At 38.8% G+C, this 16,776-nt stretch overlaps 1 long non-coding RNA gene across 4 annotated transcripts in view; it reads right to left on the minus strand.

The window, feature by feature from the left end:
* Window positions 1–16,102, minus strand: part of LOC115495769 (uncharacterized) — a 113,918-nt gene extending 97,816 nt beyond the window's left edge. For 2 of the 4 annotated variants that reach the window (XR_012056696.1, XR_012056694.1), the window contains exon 1: window positions 15,221–16,102. This is a non-coding gene — a long non-coding RNA (uncharacterized lncRNA). The remainder of the gene's footprint in view (window positions 1–15,220) is intronic. The other 2 variants (XR_012056697.1, XR_012056695.1) reach the window with 2 other exon arrangements.
* Window positions 16,103–16,776: the final 674 nt, after the last annotated feature.

A 16,776-nucleotide genomic window follows, 5' to 3' on the forward strand; every position in this document is an offset into this window, starting at 1 on the left:
ACTAGAGGCACAGTGTCCAGTTCATATCAAATATCTTTGAATAGGAGCTGATACTGATAATCATATGTGCTCATCAATACCTACTAGAAGGTGTGGCAAAGGTTGTCAGGGAACTTAATAGCTCTTCCTCTTCAGCATGCAAGTTATTGGCTCCCTGATTTTTCTTAATTCTTTAATCACCTATCCAGTCATGACAGAATATATCCCCACAGAAAAGAATCCACATAAAAAGGACACAGATGGGAGTGGACAGAATGGAGGCATACACCTAACCCAAGCCAGGTAATTACTCCTACTTTGCCAATTAAAATCACATTGCCATTTTTGCTGGTTTAACAGTAAGCATCTATTTTACATTCAGCTCTTTGTTTCAGAGCAGATGTGTTCATTCTTACTTTTTAAACTATGTCACCTTTCCCTCAACATAGGCTTAGGTTAATAAACTGTACATCAAACACTGTTTAAAAGCTGGCTTTGCAGGATGATAACTGATGAGGGAATTGCTTTTAATTACTGTACAAGTGAGTAGATAAAAATCACAGTCCTAATAATCAACTCCAGAAACTGACAGCAGCAAAGTCTCACATTTCAAATGTGGATTATTTTTCTTTCAGCATTCAGCTACAGAAGGCAAATGTTAGTGGTTGGATCATCTTCTGTAAGCAAGCCAAAGTTATGTGTAACATTTTTGGATGCTAATAGGATTCAGTTCTGGCAGAACAGAAATAAGGGTAACATTAAGGATTAGAGCAAGCTTGGAAGGCAAGGAAAGTGCTTTTCTCAATTCAGACTTTCAGAAGAACAATAATCTCACCTACATCTGCTGCTAGAACTTTGAAAGTCCAAGGACAGAAAAAGCAAACAACTTGCTTGCACAGCTATCAAAAATGGGAGAGAGCGTGAGGCTTCCCAGATTGCCTTCAAAACCAGCAGCATTTGGCCTATTATCATCCACACCAGGCAAATGTATGTTTAATAGCTCACCACCTAAAGAGATACTGTAGGCCATGAGATGTAAATTAGGCAGCCAAAAGTGAGCGAGTTTGTGCTATGAGAAATTTCAAGGGAGAATGAAATAAATGAAAGTAGGATTACAAACTGGGTTTGGTGCTCTGGTGAGAGGAGAAAAATGTGCTCATAAAGCCCAATAAAACTTTCTTTTTCTGGTTTATTAGGTGTTTGCAAAATGTCTCAGTTGCAAAGTACGACATGTTCTTTTTCTGAAGACTCATGTACAGCATGGAGGCTCTGATAAATCAGCTGCTTTCTTTTTCAGCCAACTACACAGTGTATGGGAAGCTGAGGTTACTATTACGGCTTTGTTAAAACATTAGAAGTTGCCTGAAAGCTGCCATGTGAACTCCATTTTGAATGTATTTCAATGCAGGTTATTACAATAGGAAAAATAAACACTTAGGAGCTCAGGAAACCAGGATCTAAAATACTGTAGACATGGATTTGTTTATTTGTTGCTTTCCTGCTATAGATCAGGCTGTCAGAATACCTCCTTCATGTAAATATTTAAGATGTACAACAAACTACAAAAGATCTACAACAAAACAATTCTGATTAAAAACAATTAAGGAGAAAGAGCATAAAGAGTTTATTTAAAAAAAAAAAAAAAACAAAACACAAACCAAACATGGATATGGATCTCTTTGGATCTATCAAGTGTATTGTTGATGAAAAGGAAAAATATTCTGATTGTAAAGGTGTTGCATCCAGCAAATGGCCCTCAGCTCCTTGGAATCACATATTCTATAGATTTTAAGTTAAAATATTCCTTTCTGATTTTTTTTTTTTTGTTTTGCTTTAATGGGGCAATAATGTTAGCTCTCAAAAGTCCACATGAGAAACTGAAAATCCAGGATTTGAGAACTAGAGAGGTTCAGAATAGTAGTCATCTGGAAGTCTCCTCTTTTCATGTCGGTAAAGTATAATGTTACTTCACGCCATTTGGCTGCAAATGTAAATTACACCTTTTTTCAGTTGTTAGGACAGGATAAAAAACCACATAATTCTAATGAGTCATAAATGTTTCACCATTTTTTTCTTCATTTAATTCATATGGTGCCAACACCTGTGAAAACAATCAGCATCATAGCTGTGTGCTCTACTTAAATTTGCTTTAGGGTATGCTTGAGTAAAAGCTTTTATATCTTATTTCTCTACATTATTAACAACATGATGCCCTGAATCATTCTATAATTTAAGTATGCTCATTTCATTCTCAGCCATTTTATTAGGACTAGAAAAGATGCTCAAAGACTATGACAGTCTTAAAACAGACACACACGTACCCATTCCTGATTCTTAATGTAACAAAATATCTATAACAAGATCTTAACTTTATTTTTTATGTGCTTTGGCAGTTTTGCACCTTGAATTACGAATCTAAACTGTTAGTCCAAGAGTCATACTACAAAGGTTTCTCCCAAAAGGCTTTGCAGCCATTTTTCTAAGGGGAGTTCTTTGCATGAGAGCGACATCTGCACTGATTTGAATTTTAAGCTAATGCCAAAGGAAGGCACATCCTGTTCAGTAGTGGGAAAGAGCAGTGGTTGGAAGAGTAGTTTTGGAATCTCTAGATGGTGCCAGAGAGGAATGTGCAATGGCAACTGCAGTCCTGCATCAGTTACCACTGGGCAATGGGGTGGGTAAGCCTGGGGGCAAATTTAAAAACATGCTTCAGTGTCTGAAGAAATAACGTAGTGACTGGAGGATACAGAGAAGATCCTAAATCCTACTTGTCTTTCAGCGGACATCAGGCCTTTGACCACCTTGAGAACCCTTGGTAATTCCACCTGGCATCTACATAGCCCTAAATGACTTCAAATTGAACTGTCTGCAAACTTTTACCTACAGTTTTATAACATAAGTTAAGGGGGTACTGAGTTCTCCCTATATTTAAATGGGATTGTGGCTCAAACTTCCTTTGTAAAATTCCCCATCTAAACCCAAGCAACGTAATAAATAGAGATGAGTGAGTACAGGGCATGGAAGCTGGAAGGTGTAGGGACCATGATATTTCCCAAAAAGATCCTTTCGCAGAATGTACATTCCAGTGTAAAACAGCATATTACTAGGAACCATCCAAAGCCAATTCATGATGAGAAAGCAAGCCAGAGCTGATAATTGCTTCAAGCAAAATGTTTGCAGTTTTGATTCATTGCAATAACTCCCTTCTAATCCAGCCCAAATCCTGAGAGAAGTGCAGGCCCCAGCAGGGTCTTGAGTAAGGACTCAGACTGTCACAGCTCAGCAACTGAAGTCAACCTAAACTAGTAAATTTAAAGCTTCTGAACTACAGCCTTCTCTCCACACTGAAGGACAGCATCACCTGCATCCACGAGGATGTGAGGGCTGAGCTGACCACACCCTTCCATGCCTACAGAATTTCAAAACTGACTTTGAGGTAGTTAAAACTAAGTAGTCCGCTAGTAATTTCATTATAAAGTTACTCCAGTAACCTGCACATTTTTACATAGTCCTTGGTTTCTTCATAGATAAAAATCCATGCTTGTGATTACTCACCAGTGCTTTTAGTGGCAGTTTGCACAAAAGATACCAATAAGCACTAGTCAGAGAATGAGCCTTCTTTTTTTCTTTGCTTCTCTTAATGCTTCTTCTTAAGAGGTCTTCCACACAGACATGAGACTTTGGGGAAGTGGGGGGAAACATGAAAACCAATTCTACCCACAAAACACTTACTTGCATACCTATTAGATTGCAACACCATGCACCAGACCCAGTATCATTCAGTGCCAGATGGGTACACACAGCAACATGACTACATGAGGCCAAATCTCAGCCAAACCTTTCTCTCCATATTTCAATGCTCTCTGTTTACTGGGACCAAAAAAATCAACTGCTTCTCTCAATTTCACTTCTCTAAATTTCTTCCTCTTGATCTACTAGATTTCACTTTGAAAGCCTAAGTGAAAATCCCTGCAATCTAGACAGAACCTGTCTTCACTTTTAGAGGAAAGAGGTTGCCCTTGCTGAATCCATTCAAAAGGCCTGCACAGTAGGACTTCTGTCACTAAAGTGATTGCTTTACATTGTTCAGTTCTCAGTAGTTTTCTCAGCTGAAGGTCTGTTTGATTTGGATCTCTACTAAAAAGTTTAGAAAATATGAAAGTAATGCATTTTAAAATTTCATTGAAATAATCCACATATTCTTGACGATACTCAAACTTCCTGGCCCAGGAGATGCAGCATTTTCCATAGTGCCATACATGCATTCTTAACTTTGAAATGGAACAAGAAGGAAATATTTATACTGGCTGTACCTTAATTAAATTAAATTAATTAATTAAACTCGAAAGTCCTGAATCAAAGAGCAGACAAGTATGAGCTTTACTTTTCTTTCTCAATAAAACTGATGTGTTATTGAAATGCTCAGCTGAAAATCAGCTCTTTTACTCAGGGGAATACTCATTTGCCTGGCTGTAAGCTGCAAATCTTTCATAGTTTCAGTTCTTCCACTATGAAGGCAGCTTCTGTGCTAGGAATTTTAGGAGGACAGTCTTGAAATGTTATTAATAAGAACTTAGTGTATACTTCATATTTGATGTAGGTGCACTCTGCCTCCTAATGGAAGTCGCATGTGTTTTTCCCCCAAGTATACACCGGTAAGTAATGACCCATCATCAGGCAGTAACTGATGACAATTGATCAAATGGCCATCTACAGCAGCAAGAAATTAGAGTAATCTCTCAAGAGAATAATCAGAGAACAATTTTCCAGGGTCATTACTAGCAGAGAAGCTTGCTGAAGAAGAAAACAGTCTCAGTCTTCACTCTGGATTTTCTTTTCTCCTCTGGATTTCATTTTATACACAAGGTTTACATTTGGTTTTAAAAAATTTTATGAGCCAGACTGAAATGTTAAGGGGGTTAAGGAATGGAAGACAGTCTTTCACCTCCAAGTCTTCAGTTCAAATCAAGCTTAGATTGGTAATGAACAAGAAGTATTTACCATTGCTGTTCACTGAACAAAATGGATTGGTGGCTCTGGCTCAACCCAGCAATAAACCTGCATGCCACAACTGGCAACTCTGTTGCCATGCTCAGCAGTCCGTGCCAAGAATTAAATGAAGCTCAGGAAGCAAAGTTACCTCTCCCCTACTAGAGGCCAGGGTGGAGGCACACTGGGAGGAGAAGCCTTCTCTGCTGCCACCTGAGCAGGGCTGTGCCACAGTCGAGCACAAACATCAGTTTAGTGGGCTGACAAGCTACCACTCTTTCATGAACTGAATTTACTAATTTTCTTAAAATAATTTAAAAAAAATCAGGTGCCATCTGGGGTGAGCCAGGTTAGTGACTTGGACTAGGCCATGTTTTTCCTTATGCTAAAGTATAGATTAACCTGCAATTACAAAGAGACTGAAACTTGATGTAAATGCAATGGACTCCACTAGAAAAGGCTTGTTCTGCTTGTGACAACACCCTAGAATGGGAAAAAAAAAATCAGTGTTGTGATACACTAAATAGCTTATTTAATTGTTGTTTTGCACTGGGTGGTTGGGAATTGCACTGAGTAGTTTTTATATTGCACTATGGAGTTATGTCACATTGGTCTAATCCACACACCTTTCCCCTCCCCCTCTAAGCCTCAGGTGCAGTGGTCTCTCCCTGACTACCAGGGGATTCCTACAAATCAAGACCTTTTTTTCCCCTAGAAGTCACATAAAACATAATTTCTCCAGCTCGGAGACTTTGACTCATTAGCACCAGAAGCCACTAGACCAGGAAGTTTGTTTTTCCTCAAACCATAAACTTAGAGTAATTCCATTAAAATAAATCCAGCCAACCACCCACACAGAGCAGCAAAAAAGGAAGCAGAACACAGCCCAATCTTTTATCTGGCCAATACTGGAAAGAAAAAGTGACTAGCACAAACTAAAACATGCCATCACACTTCCGTTCTGAGGGCATCAGCACCATCAACAGGAAGGACACTGAACATCCTTGCACATGAGCACAGCAAGAAAATAATCCAACCTAGGCTTTAAGCCTTGGAGTGATTTTACCATTGAACTGTGCTGATTGAAAAATGCATGAATTTTATCCTAAAAATAGCAAGATGGGTCAAGATAATAATGATCTCAGTCTACACAGCTAGATGAATTTATGGTGATGCCCTCTTTTATATTTCAGAGGATATTCACTATGGACCCTACATTTTCCATGGCTTTGAACACTTTATTTATCCATATTTTATTATCAGTGTAAACCTAATTATCACAGCATCTTCATGCTGAAAGTGATTGATAGATTTTGCTACTTGCTTGTCAAGATGCTCGTGTTCACTGTATTCAGCTATCACACCAACCCAGAGACTGATGACTGTTCTGGCCTATTAATAAAAGTCTATTACAGTGCATTGATGCTACTTCTCTAAAACAATATTAATGCAAGCTCTGCAGCAAGAGGCACATTTTTAACTTGCTACAATACAATGAGACCTATTTCATTACAATTACTAATTCTTTTGCATTTTACTCAGACTGTCCATTCTTATACATAAAGAACAATCACGAAATCTTCTCCCTTCTTATTTTCCCATTGTTTAAAAAATGTGTTGTTCACCAGCCCATTATAATAAAAGCAATTAGTGATTTTTTCAGTACTTGTACTTGCAACTGCTGAAATTGAAACAATATTAAGTGCACTTCATAAGAAGACAACTTAATGAAACACTGAGTAACTACCTTTCAAAAATAAAAGAATCACAAATTGACTCAGACACTGAAAGACTCAAGACCAATCGCTGACTATGAAGATCTGATGTTAGAGCTCAACTGGCAACAGGCAATGAAATATGAGATAGAAAAGCAAAACAATAAAAAAACCCACCAACCTTGAACATGCTCAAAGTGGTAAAGGCAATATGCTGCCAATTTGTTTTTCTTCTTATCAAGCAGGACATTATATTTTCCTATAACTGCTCCTCTAGGATGAACTTGTCTTCTGTCACTTCAGTTTTGGTTCGATATTATGAAATTCAAACTGAAATGTCTTGATCCTGCTAAAGAAGCTACATTGTTAACAGTTAAGATGCTTCTAATGCTTCTAGATATGGGGACAAAACTCAGCCTGCAAATTAGGAAAATGGCAAATTTATAAAAGACACTGACCTCTAATACCTCAACTCAGATTTTTTTTTTTAAGTAGAACTTGAATAAGCCTCTAATTCTAGAGTTTCCACAGTCACTTCACAGTATTTTAAATAGAAAAAATAGAGAATCAATAAAGCTGACTCTGTCCAACAAAACACTTACGAACTGTTTAGCTTTAAGCACGGCATCAATGCCTGTTAGTTTTCTTTGATGAAGATACTGACCTTGCAGCAGTTAAGCATGTGCTTAACTGTTTCACTGTTAGTCAATAGTCTTACAAAAACTGAAAAGGCTTTAGTATGAAATGACATCAATACTTCTGTTTTTAATATGTACAATTTTCCAGAAAATCTAGGTTCGGCAATCACAATCTGAATTAGCATGCCTAGATACTCAACCTGCACCAATTGTTGGTGCTGCACTAATTAAGTAACCCACTGAAAATACACCCTCAGCACCCCAAACATTGTGGGTAGCCCTAACAGCTCTCAGAGGCTGTAGGCTTGGAGCTCACTCAGAGAGGTTGTGCTGGATTTAGTGATAATGGCTTAAGAGGTTGCCTCTCCCAGCTGTCAGCAGCAGTCCCCCATCAGAAGCTGAAACAGAGCCATCAGAAAGTAACGTGGTCCAGCCCTCATCCACAGAGCTCTGAGCCAGCACATTAATTTTAACCACCAATGGTCTGCAAACTGTAACAATTGATAAACTGGCACTTGCTTACATCTGCTGCCTCCACTAGTAAGGTGGAAGTCTGAGGCAAAATGGCAGGGTAGACATTAAGGGCAGTAACCCCTTCCTCCATCCCAACAAAATTAATAGCACTTGTTTGCCAGAGCCCTGATCTGCTCAGAGCAGAACAGTATGTTGAAAGAAGCAACTCCATTTAACTTCGTTTGGGGGAATGAAGAGCAAGGATTTTCTACATTTCACGAGGCAGTGAATGGCAAAGAATTAGTGTATATACAGTACCCCTTGTAATTTTAATTCACATTGCCCCCTCTCAGTGAATAAATCTTGTTAAACCTTATCCTCTCGGAGACCATCTGGATGAAAACTATTCAGGAAACGTCACCATTGGTACAAGAACTTAAATCTCACCATAAATCTCAGCATGTCAAAGCCAAGCATGCATGCCTTAAAGAAACTCTGCAGCTGTGACTCACTCAGAGTTGCAGACATGTGTGTGCAAATGGTGCCTCCCAAGAAACACACTGCTACATTTCAGTAACTCTTAAAAACAAATGAAAGCAAACTCAGGAATTTTCTCATTTTCAGACAGCTTTACCTATTTTTAGTATAAAAGAAACAAAACGGTTTAATAAAAGCTGCATAAAATTTACTACACTATTATAACTGTACTGATTCAAATGATCTCCACCCTTGTCCTTATCTTGCTCTGATTATTTCTCCCTCTCTTCCAAAGTACATGTGCTAATGTGGCAACCTAGGCTGAAAATCAGAAATCATGATTACTTTGCTCTGTAATCTGATTGCCTGTATAGTTAGACACCTGCCTTCCTGGCAAATTTCTTTATGGTAACAGGGTAGGAGCAGGTTGGCCTTTTAAGTGCCAGACACTGACAAAACAGCTTCAATCTAAGCTCAGTGAGAACACTACTGTTATCCAACAGCTCATATTCTCCTTTCTCCACCCCAAACCTAGTATAACTGTTTTTACAGAAAAGGATTTTGTATTTACTTCACTGACTTCAAAATATGGTCAAACATAATGCAAAATTTACAAGACAATCCATCTAGTAAGTGAAAAAATAGAAAAGTAACTAAGAGAAATAATCTAGACTCAATGCTTTGACAAAAAAAAAAAATTGGAGGGCATAAATGCAGGCTTGTTGAAATAAAAGGTTCTGCAAATTTGCTTCATTTTCCTCATTTCCGTATATGGAAGGAAAAAAACCCTGAAATATGGGAAAATGAATGAAATTACTGACTTCTGGAAATTTTAAAAACTATTTCTGAAAAAAGATTTAAAAGGAGTTTGTTCACAAGCATTTTTCAAGTAAGAAAAAAATTATTAAGCATAGGTAAATCCTAAGCAGTGCATTTTATTTTCATTTAGTCAAATTTTACTTGACTGAAACGGAAATTTTTCAGTTTTCTGTCTTCTGAAAAATTTGCACTTTGGAATTCACAGACAACTTAAAGAACATAAAGAACTTTTACACTGTGAAAGTAGCTTTGGAGCTTGGGAATAGGTTGATTAGATGTGCTAGATTAATACAAATTTCATCAGCTGAAGAAATAGAATATTTCTGATACATCAATGTACCACAGTTGATGAACCAAGCTTTCTCCAAAATTTGTGCAGGTTTCTTGCCGAGTCAGCAAAGTAACAGTGGTGGACTCAAAGATCTTAAATTTTCCAACCTAAATGATTCTATGATTCTAAGATTACTGGACTTTACTCTTGAATTCAAATACAAGTGATCCAGGTTTATTTTTGTAAGGTAGTCCAGTTTTGTGCAGCTGCATATCACCACAGTAAAGCATCTCAGCTACCATCACCAACAGCAAACATGACCTGCTAATGCAGGTTCCTGCTTGACTAGCTATCAAAAAAAAACCCCACAAGACAAAAAAAGAGGAACCCAATTAGCCTTAGAGGTAATAGGTGCTAGCAAGACATGCAAAGACTGCCCTGGTGGCTCCCTGTAAAGTAACCATACTTTCTCCACAAGTGCAGAGACATTCAGTAAGAATCATCAGCCTCCCATTAGAAAGCAGTGCTGTCTGGGCCTCAGCATACAGTTGTCTAAGAACCATAGAGGGAACCAGTTGTGTCCCCCATAAAGGAAACATTTGCTAGCTCAGAATGCAATATGCTTGGCAATGTGTTGTTGACACGCAAGGTGTATTGTTTCTTCTTTTTAAAGCTGTATCCCATGCTGGGCTCTAATTCCTCCCACATGAATTTCTAGACCAAACTAGGGATCTAAATGAGGAAAGGGTACTGTTTTCCTCTGCCTGCATAGTCAATGGATGAAGACACGTGGGCTGAATTAGCCTCTGGAGGTGCATATCACTTTCCAGAATCAATGGGGGAGCCTTGGGTGATTAGGTACTAACTTAGGTGCCACAGTTTTATGCTTGAAGTCAGGTGCCTCAAATCCAGGAGCAACTGTGCTTCTCCTTCTGTCCTAAATTGGTGCATGCTGCTGCTACACATTGCAGAAAAAATGGCAAAGAGTAGTAGTTTTCATGCAAGTGATAACAGCTAGTATAAAAGTTAGTGCTTTGGATCTAAACCTAGAATACTATTATTATAACAGGAATCCAGCCTGTTTCATAAGTCCTTTAACTTCACTCCTTCAACTATGCAGTGCTGCATAACTGAACATACTGTGTAAGATTATTTCCACTTTTCATGGAAGCTTCACCCAGAGCTAGCCACTATTGGAAGCAGGACAGCAAACTTTCAAGGCCAACTTGCTGCTCTGGTACAGTAAATCAGTTGTTCCTACAGCAAGTAGCATACAGATTTTTTTTTTTTCCCAATGCATAATACAAGGAAAGGATGACTCTAGTTGAGTTTCACAGGTGAAGTTCAGATGAGTTCAGATCTATTCAAGACCTCTCAATGTTACCATATGCTTGACTCAAGTCCAAACATTTAATCGTAGCTCCAAACAAAAACTTCCAATGAAGAAGCAGAGTGGGGAATTATGAACTCTGCTTTCCAGCACTAAAGACTTGAGCTTTTTTTTTTTATAATCTGTCATTTGTACTTTTTCATACTAAAGGTGACAGTCTAATTCACATATGACCAACACCCATAAATCATGCTGGGGGGAGGAAATATTCATAAATCCATATCAAACAGAACCCAAATTATGACAAATGACATGGCAGTCATAAAATTGCACAAGCACAACTCACCAAGTCATTAATTTCATGGCCGTGGAAAATAAACAGACACATTTTTTTCGCAGCCCTAATAAATTTTAAAAAACTCAAAGAATGGTCCATCTGCTTCGAATAATTTTTAATTTCCTATTCTGTCTCGTTCCCATTAGCTATTCCACTGAGATATTTGCTAAATTCTTTCATTTGCCTCCTCCCATCTGTATTCAATTACTCTATTCCCAAATAGAGTTAGTTTTTCTTTCTCCTAAGTGCAGTACAAAATATCCCCACCTGTACCTTAAAGCAAATGTTATGTGTGTTTTATTATCTGTTAGACTCTATGAGTCATTCTAACTCGATTGCCTGTGCTGAAAGACTTGGAGGGCAATCTGATTTTGATGTTTTCTGGCTTTGGTGAAAAACACCTGCCTGATTCTCATAGCTAATCTATTAACTTGGTAAATGCCTCAACAGATGTTCTAGAATCAGCTAGGGATCAGGGTCTCTCCTCGTGACAGCGTCCGCTTGTAAGCTTGAAATATTTAAATGTTCAGAGATCAGAGGCCAATGATGTGTTTTGGGTACAAGCTTTCACTAAATCATATTTTTTCAGTCAGTCCCTGGAGTGCATTCCACATACAATAAGTGGCTGGAGCGTTCTGACTGAGCAGGCCAACAATACAGGCTGCCTTGAACTTTGAAGGGACATGAATTTCAAGGCAGCATTGGCTTCTTTTATTGAAAAATGGAACAAATTTTAGACTGTGCGGACGCTGTTCCCTTTTAAGCTACATGTCTTTTTTTCCAGTTTCTTTTATTTTTTCCTAATGAAACCCATTAAGGAAGTATAAGGCTTGGCTTTGAGAACTCCCTTTCCAAGGATAACTTAATGTCTCCAAGGAACCTGTTCTAAGCCGTCATCCTCTGTTTGGATCAGCACTGGTCTGCATTATTCACTTACTGTGTTCCTGATCCTCCACTTCTTAACACTGATTTTAATCCAGGGTTGCTGCACTGACTCTAAGCCATTCCACTCTGTAACAGCCCCTGAGGCTCACAGACTGGCTGGGATCACCCGAGCAGAGCAATCCCTTGAGAAGACCTTAGTCTTCTCATAGGAGGGGTGGGATAGATACATGACATCAGTTTCAAGCCCACATGAAGGGGCTCCCATTTTGAAGCTTAAGGCACTTTTCTGTCAATTTAGCACCACCAGAAAAACACAAATGAGAAAAAAAGGCTCACAACACAGAACAGCCCACAACCACTGCTGGCCCCATTCTGTTATAAGAAATTGCCTCTTGAAAATCAAAGCTAGACCTGGGAGCCTAAAAATGTTCATTACTTTTATGAGCTTTTATATTACCTTGATTCTTGCAAGAAAAACTCAAGATTGCAATAAAATGTCCAAATGTTTCAAACTAAAATGGCTGCAAGCTCCACTGCAAAAATTTTTTCAATGAGATCACATAAAAGCAGAACAAATAGAAAACAGGAGACCTTATTTTTTGACCTTCACTCATCATTTGACTCTGGTCATTTCGCCCTTTCTTTGCCTCCACTTCTTCATTTGCTAAAGGGGTGTCATTAATGCAAGCTTACTTTGTTGTTTTAAAGCTTAATTAGTTAATGTTTGTAAAGTGTTTTGAGATCAATAGAGCAGTGTTACCAACATATTCAAAATCTCATCTCTGCTGCTATTTGTTCTTGGAGGTTTGACAAAAAAGATTTCACTGTCCCACATCTTCAATAATGCTCAGAAGCAGTTCTGATGTTAGAGCTCTCATATGAGTGATCAGCAGATGGAGTTGGAGGAGTGAGAAGGCTGATTCTTACTCTTACTGCTGGTACACATGCTCCTTTCTAGAAAACAGAAAATATGAAGGGAGGGTTGATATCAAATACTTAATCAAGTAAAGAAAAACACTGAAAGTACAGAGAACTGCTTATGTCTATTCGGAAATTACTGCATTTTTCAAAAGCACCCTTCTGGGAAAGCCATCAGGTTGGCCTCCAAGCCTGACAGGAGCTGACAGGTTCAAAATGTGAGATGAAGGAGAAGAAAGAAGAAAGGTTCATTAGAAATGGTGTTTCCAACTGAGGATCTAGGGTACAATTCACTTCATTATGGAGAAAAAGATTTTCTATCTATAATCAAATGTGAAAGAATTTGTCATTCTTAACTTACCTTCTAGAAATAGTTTCTTCCTTCAGTTTTCAGCCTGCACCTCTGCTAAAATTAAATGTAATCCTCCCCTGTCACTGAGATGAAAAAAACTGAACTAGTTACTGGAAAGATACAATAACAAAATTTGATTTTAAAGTGTATTCCCTGCAATATTTTTATTATCAATTAGGCTGATATCATAGAAGCATGAAATATGCTGAGTTGGAAGGGACCCATCAGGATAATTGAGTCCAACTCCTGGCCCTGAACAGAACACTTCAAGAGTCATACCAGGAACCTCAGAGCATTGTCCAAACACTTCTTGAGCTCTGTCAGGCTGGTGCTGTGACCACTGCCCTGGGGAGCTGTTCCAATGCCCAACCACTGTCTGGCGAAGAACCTTTTACTAATATCCAACCTAAACCTCCCCTGCCTCAGCTTCAGGCCATTTCATCAAATCTTGTCACCAGAGTGAAGAGATCAGTGCCTGCCCCTCCTCTTCCCCTCAGGAGGAAGTTTTAACTGCAGTGAAGTCTGCCCTCAGTCTCTCCTCTTCTCCAGGATGAACAGAGCCAGCAATCTCAGCCACTTCGCATTTGGCTTCACCTCGAGACACTTCACCATCCTTGTGGCCCCTCCTTTGGACACGTTCTAATAGATTAATAATGTCTTTTTTTAATATACAATGCCCCCAGGACTCAAGGTGAGGCTGCATTGATACAGAGCAGAGTGGGACAGTCACCTCTTTTGTCCAGCTGGTGATACTGTGCCCGTGCACCCCAGATATGTTATACTCACTCTTCGCTTCTTGTCTATTTTGACACTTTAGAAGTGGTATCACCAGAGGTAGATGTGATATGATCAGTTCATGTGGCAAATATGGGTTTTTTCTTATGGATTCACCAACGTGGAGCTGGTCTCCAGATTGAAGCAAGGTTGCCTGCCTACACTTCTCTTTTACAAAGATTATGATTATGGTTTGGGCTCCTCAGTAATCTACAACAATTTAGAATCTTTTGTTTATATTCTATACATCTTTTCTGCAGTAAACATTTGAAAAGAAAGATACTTTCCAGATTAACACAAGAATACATTTTTCCTATCATATTCATGCAGCTCCATTGACACAAGTTTTATTACATTTGTAAACCCTTTGGTACAAAAAAGTACACGAGGTATAAGCCAAGAATAATTCTGTATGATGTTGTTATAGCTGTCCACAGCAGAGGGTGCTAAGATTAAAGAGTTAACATTTGGTGCAATAGGAGCAAATTTGCAGCAAGCAGAGAGAGATGTTTGTTGATTAGTGAAGCAATAAAGACATTGGTTGACTCTTCAAGAATGATACATCTGCTGTTTGGGTTTTTTTTTTTTTCTTGAAATGCAGGTTTTTAATAAGAAAGGAAGTACAATATCCAGAGCAGAAAAATGATGTGTGGTTTCTTGCATCAACAATTTTGCTCAGAAATTGAATTTAGCTTACACACTAATACAAAAAAATCAGATCAAACAAACAAGCAGACTGTTCTCCTATACTTTGACTCTTTTTTCCCCAGAAGTCTTTAATTGTTCTCAGGAAGACACATTTATCTCACACCAAAAGCAGCCTTAAATAACTAAAAGCGCAAAATTCAGAAATACTTCTGCCAGTGAAACTGGCTGTTACTGCAATGAAAATGAGCTATCTGACTGATAGCTTAGCTTCTATTGTGTTCCAGTGAAAACACATCCTTGAATTTAGAGCTGTGTAATGACATTATTACATTAAACTTGTTATTTGAAAATAGACAAACAGCTCCAAAACTATCCTGCTACATGTTTGGCTTCATCTCCTCAGAGATGACTGAACGTGTCATTAAGTCCCCGCTCCTAATAGCTACCAACCCATTGGTTTTCACAGACTGTTAAACTTGCTCATGGGGCAGAGTGAAACAGAAAGAAGGGAAAAAACAAAAGCTCTGAAGTATATGCCCAAAGGCTTGGAAAGATCACAAGTTTGAGAAGGATTACCAAGTCTTTGGCTAATGAGTTACTCTGAATTCAGAACAGTAGCAAGTGAAAATTTTTACCTTTTGATGCAGTGTCCTCTATGAGTAGTTGTTCATCTTCACCACACAAGGGAAGCCTCCTGGATTCACTGCTCCTTCACTCACACTCACACCAGGCTTCTCTCCCATTGAGCCCAGGAGCAGCAATTGAGGTTCTCACTTTGAAGCATCTTGGAAGCTGTCATCCTCACCATCAGCTCTTTGACCTACAACACCAAAATCCATGACAAAAAGAACCCCAAACCAAAACAAAAAAAAGCCATCTGAACAACATAAAACAAACCAAAACCCATAAAACGCCCAACTTTACAGATATCAGCAATCAAGATAAGTTTTCTGCTTTCTAGTTTTGACATTAGAGGAACTACTGATTTATACCAGAATGGGAAGTCACAACTGGGGACAGAACAGATGGCTCAACAGTTCTGCTTAAAAGCACAGTACACTTGTTCTGCAGAAAGGCATGAGGGATTAAAGAAGGCTAAAAAACAGCCTTACAGAGAAAACCCACATACACTGTGGCTGGAAACTTGGAAATCCAGGCTTTGACCCTCAAAGCAACTGAAGCAGCTCTCCACAGACACCCACTTGTTTCAAGAGAAGTTAGGAGGCTGAATGGGCACTCGGGTTATGAGCATTTTGAGGGTCCAGACTTCATAACTCACTAAGACCTTTGTGCATAGAGCCCCAGTTTCCCATCTTGTGGAAGGACAATAGGAATCAGGTTACTGAGGATAAACCAAAAAGAAAAACAGAGTAATACTCAGCAGAGCATATACACGAGTCCTAAAAGAAGAATTCCTGTTACGATGGGCATCATAATACTGAAATTCATTTAGCCACCATTCAATTACATCCTTTTTTTCTTTCTCCTCCAAGTCACCAGCCTCACTAGGCATGACTGCTCACTGAAGAGTGAAGACAAGTAGTAAATAAAAAGCAATGAAAGCTGTTTTACATCTCTTTTCATCCCCTCTACGCAGCTCCCTCAACCTTAAAATTTAGGGGAATAAAGACCAGGTTTTCTATGCAGACAATGAAAAGTATATGCATTGAATGTCAATTCTATAGAAAAGAAAAGACTGAAAGAAAGAAACCCATAAAAGGAAATGCACCACATTCTTCCACCCTCTACCCCAACAAATCCAATTAAACTTGCCAAGACACACACACATGCCGTCAATCATTCCAGATCCTATCCACCCTATCAATATTTCAGCAGCATTTCACTCTCTTACTTTCCAGGACTATGCACACTCCACACAGCATGCATTCATTGTTCCCCATGCTCCTTCCTTGCCCCTCTTAATCAGTCACAACAAGTCACATTCATGCCTTTCCTGCACCTTATGCTACACCAAACTAGCTGGTTAGCTGGCACAGACAAGCTTCTTTGTGCTCCATTGATGCTTTGAGGCTTGGCTGGTTGTGGGGGAGGGGGGAGGTTGTTGTTTGTGGTTTGTCTGATTGGGTTTTTTTTAAAGGGTGAAAGACAGGATGCAAAATATGGCTATTTATAGACAAAAGGACACAGATACAGAGGAATTGTGTTCATGCTTATAAAATAATTTTGGTTA

Source organism: Taeniopygia guttata, chromosome 6 (genome assembly GCF_048771995.1).
Source record: "Taeniopygia guttata chromosome 6, bTaeGut7.mat, whole genome shotgun sequence".
NCBI classification, from domain to species: domain Eukaryota; kingdom Metazoa; phylum Chordata; class Aves; order Passeriformes; family Estrildidae; genus Taeniopygia; species Taeniopygia guttata.